Here is a 10,494-nt window from a genome sequence, read left to right as displayed (position 1 = left end):
ATCTAAATAATTCCGTGCATTTTGCTCTGTGCGACCCATAATGTAGTGTAGATTCTATTTCGTGATAATTTCTGACAAAATAAGGTAAATGATAATAATGAGAATAAACTATTACGCCAGTTAAAGATAGTTAGTTTTTAGAATGTGTACATATTAAAGTTACTATATCTGGAATATTTTTAAAGGCATATTGTCCCAGACCACTGACCTATTTAATGGTCTAACAAAGTATTACCTGAACAAAAATAATTTGTTTTGTCCCTAAATGTACTTTATTCAACCATCTTCATAACCACCATACTCCATTTATTAATGATATTTTGTAAAAATAATTGAATTATAGCAATGGTCTATAATTAAAAAAATAAAATTGCCGAGAGGGTTGACATGAATTTTACTGCATCATGGTTCAGTTAAGGTGATGCAATAGCTAGATTTGGTTTCCAACAATTAATGAAATTTTTAATTTATTATCCATTTTAGAGAAATAAGGTCCTTAAATCCGTGACAGTATGCCTTTAAAACTAAGCATTTAGAATAGACGATCCCACTGTTGTTTCTTACTGCGACATTCTAAATATCGCATTTATTCAACTACGCTAGCTATTCGCGTTAAATATCATTACGTTATTTGGCTTTATGGCTGACAAAATAGCGGGCACCTAATTCGAGAAACAACGTCACGAGAAGTATTTGAATTTTGACCTAAATACGCGAGCGCTGTGTACCCTCTACGAAGAGCGTTACTTCAATGCAGGAAAGCGATTAGGATATTCTATTCTAAATGCTTAAATATTAAAAAATATTCCAGATATAGTAACTTTAAAAACTAGGAAATATCAAAATTTCGCCTTCTCAACACATTCACATTGTTAACCGGTGCTGGAATCAAATTTATTTGCTTACTAAAAATTCTTCATTGGGTTTGGTATTTTCTTTTGACCATAGACTGCAAACTTAATGGTTGAGTAAACGCAACATACTTTCGAGATCATGGGCAAATACTATTTTGGGCTTTATTAAGATATCTAGGTGTTATATAACAAACAAAGCAAACTGCATATACAATGTTTTACTGACGAAATTGTATCCCTCAACATCTTGGGACAGTGATAATGTCATGCCAAGTGCATACGAACCATTTGCCCCCATTATAATCCTCCACTGGTCATAGTATCACAAATTTAGTAAATATTTATTTCATCAATACATCAATTATACTTATGTAATATTGGATATTGAAGAATCAATATCTAAAATCAAATTGGTTGAGGTATTCAAGCTGGGAGGACTTAGTATAATTGTCATATTTATTTAGTTGTAAACAGAGCAGACGGCACCTCAAATGCAGGTAGTAACTATGCAATGCTGTATTAAAGATTTTGTGACGTGATGGTATTTTTTACTATTTATGCAAAACGTTATCAATGGCAAATTGCGCTATCCATCATAAATTTAATTGCCTTACTGAAACAAGACATTTTTACACGCAGCATTTTCCCTTATTCCGTACACAGATTATTTCTGTCAAATTGGGACGATTTTTGACGTCATTTCTTCATTTTACACATTAAAAAGCATGAACAAACAAAGGTGTCCGAAAACGTATGTCGTTCGAAAACGTATGACGGTACGATATCTCCAATATGATTTAACGTTTGGACAACCTAAACAAAGTAGCCACTAACGATATAAATACCACGTAATAATGTACCTCCGACCATATTATTACCCCCAACAGTATGAAATGAAAATATAATTTTTTTTACAGTGCAACTGTAATGTAATAAACAAATAATATAGTAAATACAAAGAGAATTTACATTTCGTGTTGGAGGACGCCATCTTTTTTCCGCCACAGTAATTTTCACTCTTACTAAATTGAGGCCTACCCATTGATATACAGAGTAATTTCCCTTGATATAAGTGGTGGCGAGTCGTAAACGCTATATGTGCCGCAAAAATTATGTGGGCTGAACGTTGCAATGAGTCAAATTTAAAGTGATAATAACCCTCAAAACAACAACGATTACGTAACGTTATTTAAATTTAATAGAGAAAAGTGGACCTTTAGTAATTTGGGGGGGGGGGGGGTGCGTACACACACACGTCGCATTCCCCCCCCCCCCCCCCCCCCCCCCCCCCCCCCCCCCCCTGCGTACGGGCCTGCATCATTACTAACATCAACCAACACCTTGTACGAAAGAAGAAGGAAGGAAATGTTTTATTTAATGACGAACTCAGAACATATGGTTAAGGACCACGCGGATATTGAGAGAGGAAACCCGCTGTCGCCACTTCATGGGCTACTCTTTTCGATTAGCAGCAAGGGATATTTTATAAGCACCATCCCACAGACAGGATAGTACATACCACGGCCTCTGTTACACCAGTTGTGGAGCATTGACTGGAACGAACGAGAAATAGCCAAATGGGTCCACCGACGGGGATCGATCATAGACCGACCGCGCATCAAGCGAACGCTTTACCACTGGGCTACGTCCCGCCCACTTGTACGAAAGAGGTAAACAACTGTGCGTTGCCTATCCACCAAGTATTCTAAACAGGCTGTGGTTGAATAACTTATAAAGCCTTTGATATACCAGTCGTGGTGCACTGGCTGGAAGGAGAAATAGTCCAATGAGATCACCAACGGTGATCAATCCCAAACCGACCTTACATCAGGCGAGCGCTTTACCACAGCGCTACGTACCACCACTGCGCTACGTGCCACCACAGTTGACAGTGAACCTGAGGATATTGGTGTGTGCTATGTACTAGGTATTGTGTACACCACACTGAGGTCGCTTTGTGAATAACTCTTACGGTATTTTGTGTTGGAGTTTTACTAAACATTATTTTATTCATTCACTTATTCATTCATTCAAAAATATACTCACTCACTCACTAATTCATTCATTCGTTTAATTTTTCAGGCTTTAATGGTTAGGTGTTTGTGGATGCTGATAGGTGCATAATTACAACTCTTTTTTTACTGGGAATCATTCATAAATGGTATGACAGATGTCTGTATCTTGATTTATTATTTTATACCATGATTTACAATTTGCAGTTATATTTTATTTTTTTGATTTTTAAAACATACCAACTAAACTTATTAACAATCTAAAACTAATATTTAACATAAAATTAGTTTTTTCTAAGTCATATTACAAATATTTGTAGATTTGAATACCATAATTACCGTCCTTTTAGTCAGACATTAGTCAACACACTATCTGACAGCATTAGAAACAGTTTTAATGAACTCATGTAGCCCACAAACATTTTTGACACCACGATCATATGTCTAGGTGCTGTAGTTATGAAGATATACAATTTTGATGATGAACTAGCAGGCATTTTGAACAACGACCTCCATTTTGTTCGCATTAACTTTAGGAAATGTCATCTTATATTATCATGAACTCCACTCCTTAGAGATTAATTTTAGCCATATTGACAAATGTTATACTTCCGACCCCAGTTACTAAAACAAATAATGCTCTTTTTCGGCCTCTGCTAGAGGACTATGTGACATGTGTTCTACAAAATGTGGATTCGTATCTGGAACAAAGAAATGTGTTCCCGAAAAACTCAATCCTAAATATAACATCAGTTGCTGACATAACCGGATATATTTTTTAGTTAATACATTCTATTACTTCAGCATTGGATTCGCATTTACTTCATATGAGTACACTATTGACTGAAGGAAATATTTATGTAATTATGAAGTCCGATATTTGTGTTCATGTTCATAGGAACTCATTCTTTCATGTTACAGTATATATTATATCGAGTTTACTATTTCAATACTATAAACCAGTAAAACCGCTATTCCTGTCTGAATGCACGATACAGTCGTATCAATTGTCTGCTTATCATACCACCTGTTATTCTGATATTCTACTATACGGTGCATCATATTAATAGTAATGCAAAGAATGAATACATGTTTACCAATCTTGTTTTTAATCCTGTTGATTAACGTTTCTACACCAATTCGCATCGTAAACGAAAATTTGAATCGTGTGACTAGTTTTTGCAGAACAGAATCGCGTTAATTTGTCTCTAGTGGAACAGGGTCTTAGGGGGTGAAATTAAAGGGACATTCCTTAGTTCGTTACACAGTAAGATGTTTCCGAATAATAAAATATTTCTACGATTAAACTTACATATTAAATATATTTTCTTGTTTAGAATATCAGTGTCTGTATATTCAATGTGTTTCTGGTCGTCTTAATATTTGTAAGAAGGCCAAACTGGATTTTGTCTTCAAATAATTTCGTACGTACGCAAAAAACAATATTTTAGGAAATAAAATGAAATTTGACTTGGTACAAATATTAGAACGATCAGAAATACGTTTAATATACAACCATTAATATTTTATGTTTTAATTACAATCGTTGAAAAGTCTCTGTTATCCCTTTAATGAAGTGAAGTTATAACCAGCAAAAATTAATGTCCCTTTCACAGAGTCTACAAAATTAAAGGGACACACGAATCTCTATTTGTTAACCGATTACGGCGCGTTTTTCGTCTACTACAGAGCAACCATAGCACCACAAATAACTTTGCACTCCATTTACTTACATATTTATTATTTAAAATACACATTTCCATTCACCTAGAAGTATTACCCCGCATAGCTGATGATTACAAGTTTTAACCACGAGTATGCTTGTGGAATATTGCATTTTTTCACAAGACGTGCTGTCGGGAAAAACCGTTAATCAAGCGAGGTCCAATCTATTTTTAGATATATCTTCCTGTGTATAACGTCATATATATATATATATATATATATACGTGATATATATATATATATATATGTTATTACCAGAGTGTTTTTCGGTATCGTCTATATCATATATTAGGAGAGCATAATACATTATTTTTATTCCTAATATATGATATTGACGATACCGAAATACACGAGGGTAATAATCTCTTTATCATATAATCTCAAGCTTAATACAACGTGTTTTTGTAAACTGTACATGCAACTTTAATTCCAGTCTGCCATTACTAAATATTCAAATGACGTAAGAATATATGGCGCGGTGTATTTTTGAATGGAAATGACGTCTTACTCGAATGACGTCATTTTTGATGTCCTTACATCAAAACAAACTAGGGCTTAAAGTTTTTCTGTTTTCTGAACGCTGGACAGCTTTCAGTGTCAAATTGCCATTGAAATGTTTTTATGCGATGACTATGAATGCATACGTCAATTATGGAGTGTCACACAAGTACGTTTGCTTAAATGTCAATAAACCTAGTGCCGTGACCTCGATTAATTTACATCTCATTTGCAAAGTTATCAAATTCTTAAAGTTTGTGATCTGAAAAAATATTACATACTTTGATTGCACTGAAAATGTAAGATATTATATGATAAATATATATATATACATATATATATAGGGTAACGGTCAGACATTGTACCGACAAAACGACTATGAAACAAGTGCTATTAATCATATGTGGATTCTCGAGAATTCTGGATTCTTCATTCATAGCACATATGTATTGTCACAACCGTATTTTATTGTAAATAAGTTGTGGAGTTATCGGGTGTGTAGATAATTTGAATATTTTATTTAGCCTATTTACTAGCAGTGGTCATATGGTACCTTTTCACACGTGCAGTCAAATACCCTAGCACTTGCGATGGCTTAGTCTGCAGTGGCAAAGCACGATTGTGGACTTGTCCATTTTTTTTACACTTGGTTAAAAGTGCTGGTCAGAGCTATTGTTTGGAGAACCCAGAGCTGTGATGCACACGGTGCACGGGCGGTGGTGTGGGTGTGTGGACACGTGTTATGTTTGGAACTGTGGAGAGGTTTCCTGTGAACAGCTGGGGTAAGTATGGTTTTGTTATTTATCCACGCATATATGATATTATAGTATATTATACTGGGAGTGTTGTATGCATTCATAGTCATATATGTAAGTATTTATATTTAACTTGTATAATAGAAAAAGGTTGTAATTATCAGGGCATTGTACATATTGGCAGTAATATTATATATAAATAAATATATAATCCCAGATTTACTACTGGAAGTTACTTTATTTGAGAGGTTATTACCAGAATGTTTTACGGTATCATCTTGTGTGTATCATATATTATGAATAAAAATTGTATTATGCGAGCCTCTGGCGAGCATAAATCGTCAAGATTGACTTATTTGAGGCTATCTAGCACGAACAGAGCCTAATATATCAAATTTCGATACCGAAATACACGAGATTAATAATCTCTTTATCATGTAGTCTCAAGCTTAAACAACGTGTTTGTGTAAACGTGCATTGTCATCACGCAACTTTCTGTCCAATCCAGTTTGCCATAGTAGACAGGTCGTAAGATCTCGTTAACGTATCGCTGCCCTGAAATGTTACCACGAATGACAATCAGGTCCTCCTGTCGTAGGTGATGCCACCCCAGACCATGACACTACCACCTCCGTAAGAATCGTGTTCCATGATGGTTGCTTTTGGACACGCCGCCGCCAAAACGTTTACTCCATGTGAACCTCAGACAGAACCTGGATTCGTCGAAAAACATGACATCAAAACAAACTAGGGCTTAAAGCCCATCTGTTTTCTGACGTCGGTGGACAGCATTCAGTGTCAAATTGCCATTTGCCTTCAGTTTTTATTCGATCGTCACTATGAATGCATACGTATTCAATTATGGAGTGTCTTAATCTCCAACGTACGTTTGCTTAAATGTCAATACAGCCGAGTGCTCTGACCTCGATTTTTTTACATCTCATTTGCAAAGTTATCGGATTCATACAAAGTACGCTTTTTGTGATCTGAAAAATATCACATGACTTTGATTGCACTGGATTGCTTGCCAAGATATTTTTTATGTCAGGTATTATATATTATGGAGGTATTTTTACTGCAATATATATATATCGTGTCGAATTTATACCCTACATATACGTATATATATGATTTTAACCATGAGGGTAACGCATCTTGGACATTGTACCGACAAAACGACTATGCAAAACAAGATGCTATTAATTATATGTGGATCAAAATTGTCAAAACTGGTTAATATAAAAGCGGTTGTACATTGTAATTTAATACAGTTGATAACTTTGTACATAGATATATAGTTGATAGTGTTTTTTAAATATGCAACACTAATAAATTGCCAATGAATAGTACTGGAAATAGATATATTCTGTGGAAACCAGTTTATATGCCCAGTCTCGTCAGCCAGTGTGTTTAGCCATTTTAGCATGGTATAGTAGTGGTAATTGTACGTTTTTATTGTCAGGTCGGATTTATTATTGTGAGCTGGGGTGATGATGGTTACCAGCAGCTTTTTGCGTCACCGTTGATAGATGATACAGATGGCCTTATAGATGGTGCAAGAGTGACGGTCAGATTTATTGAGCTGGGATGATGGTTACCAGCAGCTTTTTGCGTCACCGTTGAGATTGATGATACAGATGGCCTTATAGATGGTGCAAGAGTGACGGCTAGTCGAAGATGGTTGCAAGAACAAAGCAACCTTGTGTTGATGATATTTACCTGGAGCAGATTGGTTACAAGTAGCACCGTTGATAGCCATGATATTAAGTGGACTGATAATTAACTGGTGCATGGTGTTAAGGAAAATTGTGATTTGCATTAGTGGAACTGTACAGTTTGCAGTGAACTGTTTATGTAAACTTGTTATAAACATAATAAACATTGTCAATCACTTATTGTTTTTTTTTAAAAATACAAATTAAAACATGTAATTTGTTTACTGTTGATAAATTGTGCATTAAGAGCCCTATCACTCTTGGCGTGACATGTGGGATTTGACATATACAACAGGAAATATGAATCCCATGAATCTCCGATAATTATGTAGAATTACAGTGGTAACACCATGTTGGAGAAGCCCAATCTCGTCAGCCAGTGTTTTTAGCCATTTTAGCTAGATGGTATAGTAGAATAACAGAACAACTTACTAGTCCATTAGGACGGATTTATCATTGTGAAATGGGGTGACAATGGTTACCAGCAGCTTTGTAAATCGCTTTTGAAATAGATGATACAGATGGACTTGTAAATCGGTTTTGAAATAAGAGAACGGTCAGAGTTTATTGAGACGTGTAAATCGATGAAATAACAGCAACTTTTTGCATTAGCGACGTGAGATTGATGAAATAACGAGAACAACTAACTAGTGCATTAGCGACGGTCAGATTTTTTGAAATAACAGAACAATAATAGTCCCATTACGAGCAGCTTTTTGAAATCACCGTTGATAGATAGATACATTATGGCCTTAGTCGCTTTTTGAAATAACAGAACAACTAACTAGTCCATTAGCGACGTGTAAATCACTTTTTGAAATAACAAAGCAACTACCTAGTCCATTGATGTAATCGCTTTTTGAAATAACAGAACAACTAATTAGTGAATTAGCGACGTCTAAGTCGCTTTTTGGTTACAAGTAACATGTGTTTAGAACGGGTTCGCTTTTTGAAATAACTGAACAATTAACTAGTCAATTGCATAAGTCGTTTTTGAAATATGAACAACTGATCAGTCCCATTACCAGTGCTTTTTGAAATAACAGTTCTATAGTCCAGTGCGACTGTGTATAAAACTTTTTGAAATAACAGAACAAATATTAGTCTAGTAATCACTGTATTGCTTTTTTTTAAAAATACTAAATGTAAAATAGCGATGTGTAAGTCGCTTTTTGAAATTTCTGTTGGGAAAGTATAGCGATTAAGAGCCCTCAGATCACTCTTGGCATTAGCGACGTGTAAGTCGCTTTTTGAAATAACAGAAACAACTAACTAGTGAATTAGCGATGTGTAAATAATTTTGAAATAACAGAACAACTAACTAGTCCCATTAGCGACGTGTAAGTCGCTTTTTGAAATAACAGAACAACTAACTAGTCCATTAGCGACGTGTAAATCACTTTTTGAAATAACAGAACAACTAACTAGTCCATTAGCGACGTGTAAGTCGCTTTTTGAAATAACAGAACAACTAACTAGTCCATTAGCGACGTGTAAGTCGCTTTTTGAAATAACAGAACAACTAACTAGTCCATTAGCGACGTGTAAGTCGCTTTTTGAAATAACAGAAAATAAAGTCCATTAGCGACGTGTAAACTAGTCCCATTAGCGACGTGTAAGTCGCTTTTTGAAATAACAGAACAACTAACTAGTCCATTAGCGACGTGTAAGTCGCTTTTTGAAATAACAGAACAACTAACAAGTCCCATTAGCGACGTGTGTCGCTTTTTGAAATAACAGAACAACTAACTAGTCAATTAGCGACGTGTAAGTCGCTTTTTTAAATAACAGAACAACTAACTAGTCAATTAGCGACGTGTAAGTCACTTTTTGAAATAACAGAACAACTAACTAGTCCATTAGCGACGTGTAAGTCGCTTTTTGAAATAACAGAACAACTAACTAGTCCCATTAGCGACGTGTGTCGCTTTTTGAAATAACAGAACAACTAACTAGTCAATTAGCGACGTAAGTCGCTTTTTGAAATAACAGAACAACTAACTAGTCAATTAGCGACGTGTAAGTCGCTTTTTGAAATAACAGAACAACTAACTAGTCCCATTAGCGACGTGTAAGTCGCTTTTTGAAATAACAGAACAACTAACTAGTCCATTAGCGACGTGTAAGTCGCTTTTTGAAATAACAGAACAACTAACTAGTCCCATTAGCGACGTGTAAATCGCTTTTTGAAATAACAGAACAACTAACTAGTCCCATTAGCGACGTGTAAATCGCTTTTTGAACAGAAGGAGTTTGTTTTGTTTAATAACACCACAAGAGCACACTCATTTGTTGATCATCAATTTTGGATGTCAAAAGATTGGTAATTCTGACATATAGTCTGAGAGAGGTATCGCGCTACATTTTCCATTAGCATTTTGAATAGAGGTCTAATGGCATTGATCAATTTTATACACCGTTGCCTCACAAACATAATGAACAAAACCATCTATATACGTTTAACACCAAAGTACGCCAGGTGAATACGAATCAATTCTCCATTAGTGTGTATATAATGTTTATAATGTCTTTATGATAACCATTGTCCATACTAAAATCATCATTGATTTCTAAACCGTTAGAAAACACAACTAACAAACGGTATCCTGGAACGGAGCCGATACTTCACTCCGAGGTTATATTTACACATAATGATGTCATCCAGGACGCCGATGTCTGGGTATATAAATTGGAGACATAGTGAGTAGAGATTAAATCTTGGATGATGCAGGATTCCACGTTTCTACTTATTGTGCTGCTGCTCTGTGTTGTGTTTACTCAGCACTGAGGTACGTGTGTGTACATACATACATACATTTACTAGTGTTCGGTATTCGACCTGAAAATGGGTATTCGAATAATCGATGGAAATGACGAGCGAATATTCAAATATATTCGAAGTATACAACAACTGACTCATTAAAATAACAGGTTC

Source organism: Gigantopelta aegis, chromosome 14 (genome assembly GCF_016097555.1).
Source record: "Gigantopelta aegis isolate Gae_Host chromosome 14, Gae_host_genome, whole genome shotgun sequence".
Lineage (NCBI taxonomy): Eukaryota > Metazoa > Mollusca > Gastropoda > Neomphalida > Peltospiridae > Gigantopelta > Gigantopelta aegis.
This window is presented reverse-complemented; position numbering follows the sequence as displayed.